Source organism: Ranitomeya imitator, chromosome 5, assembly GCF_032444005.1.
Source record: "Ranitomeya imitator isolate aRanImi1 chromosome 5, aRanImi1.pri, whole genome shotgun sequence".
Lineage (NCBI taxonomy): Eukaryota > Metazoa > Chordata > Amphibia > Anura > Dendrobatidae > Ranitomeya > Ranitomeya imitator.
The window spans coordinates 361,402,183-361,408,182 of NC_091286.1; positions in this window are offsets into that span (position 1 = coordinate 361,402,183).

Here is a 6,000-nt window from a genome sequence, read left to right on the forward strand (position 1 = left end):
GTGTTCCAAGCTCCAACACCGCACCCTCCTGCTTACCTTATGTTATAACGGATGTTTATCTGTTGAAGTTTTCCATTAAAATTCACGCTTTCCACTGCAGAATTTGGGGTGAGTGCCGCATATTTTCTTACTTATGAGTACAAATGAACTATTAGTTTTCAGCTGCTGAGCACCTCATACCCCGGAGTAAGCGTGACGCCTAATACTCTGGATCCCATCTCAAGTCCTGAATGCTGTATATGGTATCGTTCTAGTGCCGTCCCATTCTATAGCTCTATGTGGTATGCGAGAAGGACCTGCCATGACGTCACGGTCATGTGACCGCGACGTCATCACAGGTCCTGCGCTCATACCAACCCTGGGACCGGAAGCTGCCGCGTGCACCGCACACAGGCGAGAGGACTACAAGGCGCCCTTGGAAGTTGAGTATATGTTTCTTTTTTATTTTTTAACCTGTTACATACCTGGCTGGGCAATATACTACGTAGCTGGGCAATATACTACTTGACTGGCCAATATACTACGTGACTGGGCAGTATACTACGTGTCTGTGCTGTATACCACGTGGCTCTGTGCTGAATACTACGTCGCTGTGCAATATACTATGTGGCTGGGCAATATACTACGTCACTGGGCAATATGCTACGTCACTGGGCAATATACTACGTAACTGGGCAATATACTACGTGACTGGGCAATATACTACGTGACTGGGCAATATACTAAGTGGCTGGGCAATATACTACGTGACTGGGCAATATACTGCGTGACTGGGCAATATACTATGTGACTGGGCAATATACTATGTGGCTGGGCAATATACTACGTGGCTGGGCAATATACTACAGTACGTCACTGGGCAATATACTATGTCACTGGGCAATATACTACGTAGCTGGGCAATATACTACGTGGCTGGGCAAGATACTACGTGGCTGGGCAAGATACTACGTGGCTGGGCAAGATACTACGTGGCTGGGCAATATACTACGTGGCTGGGCAATATACTACGTGGCTGGGCAATATACTACGTGGGCTGTGCAATATACTACGTGGACATGCATATTCTAGAATACCCGATGCGTTAGAATCGGGCCACTATCTAGTTGTTATATAAGGGCACTCTGGTTGTAATGAATGTCAAAGGGGCACACAGAGGGCATTATTACTTTCTAAAAGGGTACAATGTGGGCTCTGTTTTCTAGGGCACTTGCAAGGAGCATCAATATATTCTATAGGTTTGTTTTACCATCTAGATTGCACACAATACCACTTGGCAGGTGTAGTATACACACATGACAGCAGAGGCTCAGCATTGGGGTATTAGCAGGATGAGCAGGTAGGGAATAGATGTGGACAGTGCCTGAAATGTGAGGAGTCAAATGTGTCTTTGTTATAATCTCTGCAGACAAGTCATGGTCAGAGAAGTTATTGTGTTGGTCTGGGTCAAATGGAAAGATGGGAAAAGTTAATGATTCCATTATTATTATTATTATTACCGTATTATTATTATCATTTTTTATTTATATAGCACCATTGATTCCATGGTGCTGTACATGAGAAGAGGTTACAAACAAATTACAGATATCAGTAAACAATCTAACAATTACAGACTGATACAGACAAGAGAGGACCCTGCCTTTGCGAGCTTACATTCTACAGGATGGTGGGGAAGGAAAGAATGTCATTTGTATGTCAGCATCAATACCTGTACTGTAATCTCTTATATGTTCCGCAGAACTTGGTAATGCTTGGAACTCGCCTGAGCATCGCAATCTCATGATGCTCGGTGAGCGCCAAGCATTTCCGGGTTTGCTCGGCAGGTCCTCGGGTCCCCGCCCTACATGTTTGTTGCTCTTTAGAGCACCAATCAAGATGCAGAGATTGTCTGCCGTGCACTGTAATGCCGCAGCCATGTTGGTTGTGGCATTACAGTGATTGGCTGGTCACGCAATGTCATCAGGACTATATCAGACCTGGCTCCACTGTTGTAGCTGTTTGCATTCTGACCCAATCTCAGATATGCTAGATCACCAGTGAGGCCAAATCAGGAGGTTACGCCCTTCATTGACAAGCGTGCTTGGAGAAAAAGGAAACTGCACACAGGTTGTGAGCAAGTCACTTTATCTGATTTAATGGAGCAAGAGGCAGTATTTGATACCATTTACAGCAAATGTACAGCAAATGTAGCCCCCCTGTTAGGGTATGTGCACACGTAAGATAAGAAGTATAAAATCCTTGAATCGGAGACTACAAGACTACTGCATCAAAATACTGCACAGAAAGGGATCATTATCAAAACATCTTTATTAGATAAACACAATATTATTAAAAATTACATCAGACAATAGGTGGGATACTCTGAAAGGTGACAACTACACCGGGGCCGCAGGTGGGAGGATAATAACATGCTCTGATCAAAAGTACCATCCTTATAGCAAAAGTCTCTTCTGCTTGTTGCCTGTCCTTAGCAGTGGTTTCCTAACAGCTATTTTACCATGGAGGCCTGCTGCACAAAGTCTCCTCTTAACAGTTGTTGTAGAGATGTGTCTGCTGCTAGAACTCTGCGTGGCATTGACCTGGTCTCTAATCTGAGCTGCTGTTAACCTGCGAGGCTGGTGACTCAGATTAACTTATCCTCAGAAGCAGAGGTGACTCTTGGTCTTCCTTTCCTGGGGCGGTCTGTTATGATGCGATGGTTTAGGAGCAACATGGAACGAGCTCTGAAGGAAGTGGTATCTGTACTGACCGCAGTCCCTAACCTCAACACAACACTAGAAGTAGCCGTGGGATGCTCCTAACTCTCCCTAGGCACCTCGTCACAGCCTAAGAGCTAACTACCCCTAAAGATAGAAGCCGGAAAACTATCTTGCCTCAGAGAAAATCCCAAAAGGATAGATTAGCCCCCCACAAATAATGACTGTGAGTGGAGAGGGAAAAGACATACACAGAATGAAACTAGGATGATCACAGGAGGCCAGTCTAGCTAGATAGATAGGACAGGATGGAATACTGAGCGGTCAGTATAAAACACTACAAAAATCCACGCAGAGTTTACAAAAATCTCCACACCTGACTAAAGGTGTGGAGGGTAAATCTGCTTCCCAGAGCTTCCAGCAAGACAGAATTAATTCATACTGATAAGCTGGACAAACATAGAAAGCACAGAACGGATAAGTCCACAATCTGTGGACAGAAAATAGCAAGCAAGAACTTAGCTTTGCTGAACTGGTCAGGATAACAGGGAAATCCAAAGAGATGTGAATCCAACCAGGAACCATTTACAAGTGGTACTGGCTGAAGGAAAAGCCAGGCATATATAGCCGAGCAGAAAAGACGATCAGTGGAAGCAGCTGATGACAGCTAAATCCAAGGAGCAGCCATACCACTTGAAACCACCAGAGGGAGCCCAAGAGCAGAACTCACAAAAGTGCCACTTACACCCACCGGAGGGAGCCCAAGAGCGGAATTCACAACAGTACCCCCCCCTTGAGGAGGGGTCACCGAACCCTCACCAGAGCCCCCAGGCCGATCAGGTCGAGCCAAGTGAAAAGCACGAACCAAATCGGTGGCATGGACATCGGAGGCAACAACCCAAGAATTATCCTCCTGGCCATAACCCTTCCACTTGACAAGATACTGAAGCCTCCGACTCGAAAAACGAGAATCCAAAATCTTCTCAACCTCATATTCCAACTCTCCCTCAACCAACACCGGGGCAGGAGGGTCAACCGAGGGAACAACGAGCACCACATATCTCCGCAACAAAGATCTATGGAAAACATTATGAATGGCAAAAGAGGCTGGAAGAGCCAAACGAAAAGACACCGGATTAATAATTTCAGAAATTTTATAAGGACCAATAAACCGAGGCTTAAACTTAGGGGAAGAAACCTTCATAGGAACATGACGAGAAGACAACCAAACCAAATCCCCCACACGAAGCCGGGGACCAACACACTGACGGCGGTTAGCAAAACGTTGAGCCCTTTCCTGAGACAACGTCAAATTGTCCACCACATGAGTCCAAATCTGCTGCAGCCTGTCCACCACAGAATCAACACCAGGACAATCAGAAGGCTCAACCTGCCCAGAAGAAAAACGAGGATGAAAACCAAAATTACAAAAGAAAGGTGAAACCAAAGTAGCCGAACTAGCCCGATTATTAAGGGCAAACTCGGCCAACGGCAAGAAAGACACCCAATCATACTGATCAGCAGACACAAAGCATCTCAAATAGGTCTCCAAGGTCTGATTAGTTCGCTCAGTTTGGCCATTAGTCTGAGGATGAAACGCCGAAGAAAAAGACACATCAATGCCCATCCTAGCACAAAAGGCCCGCCAAAACCTAGAGACAAACTGAGAACCTGTGTCAGACACAATATTCTCCGGAATGCCATGCATACGAACCACATGCTGAAAAAACAATGGAACCAGATCTGAGGAGGAAGGCAACTTAGGCAAAGGTACCAGATGGACCATTTTAGAGAACCGGTCACAAACAACCCAGATAACAGACATCTTCTGGGAAACAGGAAGATCCGAAATAAAATCCATGGAAATATGCGTCCAGGGCCTCTCAGGGACCGGCAAATGCAAAAGCCACCCACTAGCGCGGGAACGGCAAGGCTTGGCTCGAGCGCAAGTCCCACAGGACTGCACAAAAGCACGCACATCGCGCGACAAGGAAGGCCACCAAAAGGACCTAGCAACCAAATCTCTGGTACCAAAAATCCCAGGATGACCAGCCAACACTGAACAATGAACCTCAGAAATCACCTTACTTGTCCATCCATCAGGAACAAACAGCTTCCCCACAGGACAGCGGTCAGGCCTATCAGCCTGAAATTCCTGAAGCACCCGCCGCAAATCAGGGGAGATGGCAGAAAGAATCACCCCTTCCTTAAGAATGCCAACCGGCTCAAGGACTCCAGGAGAATCAGGCGAAAAACTCCTAGAGAGGGCATCAGCCTTAACATTCTTAGATCCCGGAAGATACGAGACCACAAAATCAAAACGGGAGAAAAACAGGGACCATCGAGCCTGTCTAGGATTCAGCCGCTTGGCCGACTCGAGGTAAATCAGCTTCTTATGATCGGTCAGGACCACAACACGGTGTTTAGCTGCCTCAAGCCAATGTCGCCACTCCTCAAACGCCCACTTCATAGCCAACAAATCCCGATTGCCGACATCATAATTGCGTTCCACAGGCGAAAACTTTCTGGAAAAAAAAGCACACGGTTTCATCAAAGAACCATCAGACTCCCTCTGAGACAAAACGGCCCCTGCCCCAATCTCAGAAACGTCGACCTCAACCTGAAAAGGAAGAGAAACATCCGGTTGACGCAACACAGGGGCAGAAGTAAATCGGCGTTTAAGCTCCCGAAAGGCCTCAACAGCCTCAGAGGACCAATTCGTCACATCAGCGCCTTTCTTCGTCAAATCAGTAAGGGGCTTAACCACACTGGAAAAGTTGGCAATGAAACGGCGATAGAAATTAGCAAAGCCCAAAATTTTTTGAAGGCCCTTCACAGATGTGGGTTGAATCCAGTCATGAATAGCTTGGACCTTAACAGGATCCATTTCTACAGACGAGGGAGAAAAAATAAAACCCAAAAAAGATACCTTCTGAACTCCGAATAGGCACTTAGACCCCTTCACAAACAAAGCATTATCACGAAGGATCTGGAACACCATCCTGACCTGCTTCACATGAGACTCCCAATCATCGGAAAAAATCAAAATATCATCCAAATATACGACCATGAATTTATCAAGATAATTGCGGAAAATATCATGCATGAAGGACTGGAACACAGATGGAGCATTAGAGAGCCCAAATGGCATCACAAGGTATTCAAAATGGCCTTCGGGCGTATTGAATGCAGTTTTCCATTCGTCACCCTGTTTAATACGAACAAGATTATATGCCCCTCGGAGGTCAATCTTAGTAAACCAACTAGCCCCCTTAATCTGAGCAAACAAATCAGTAAGCAAAGG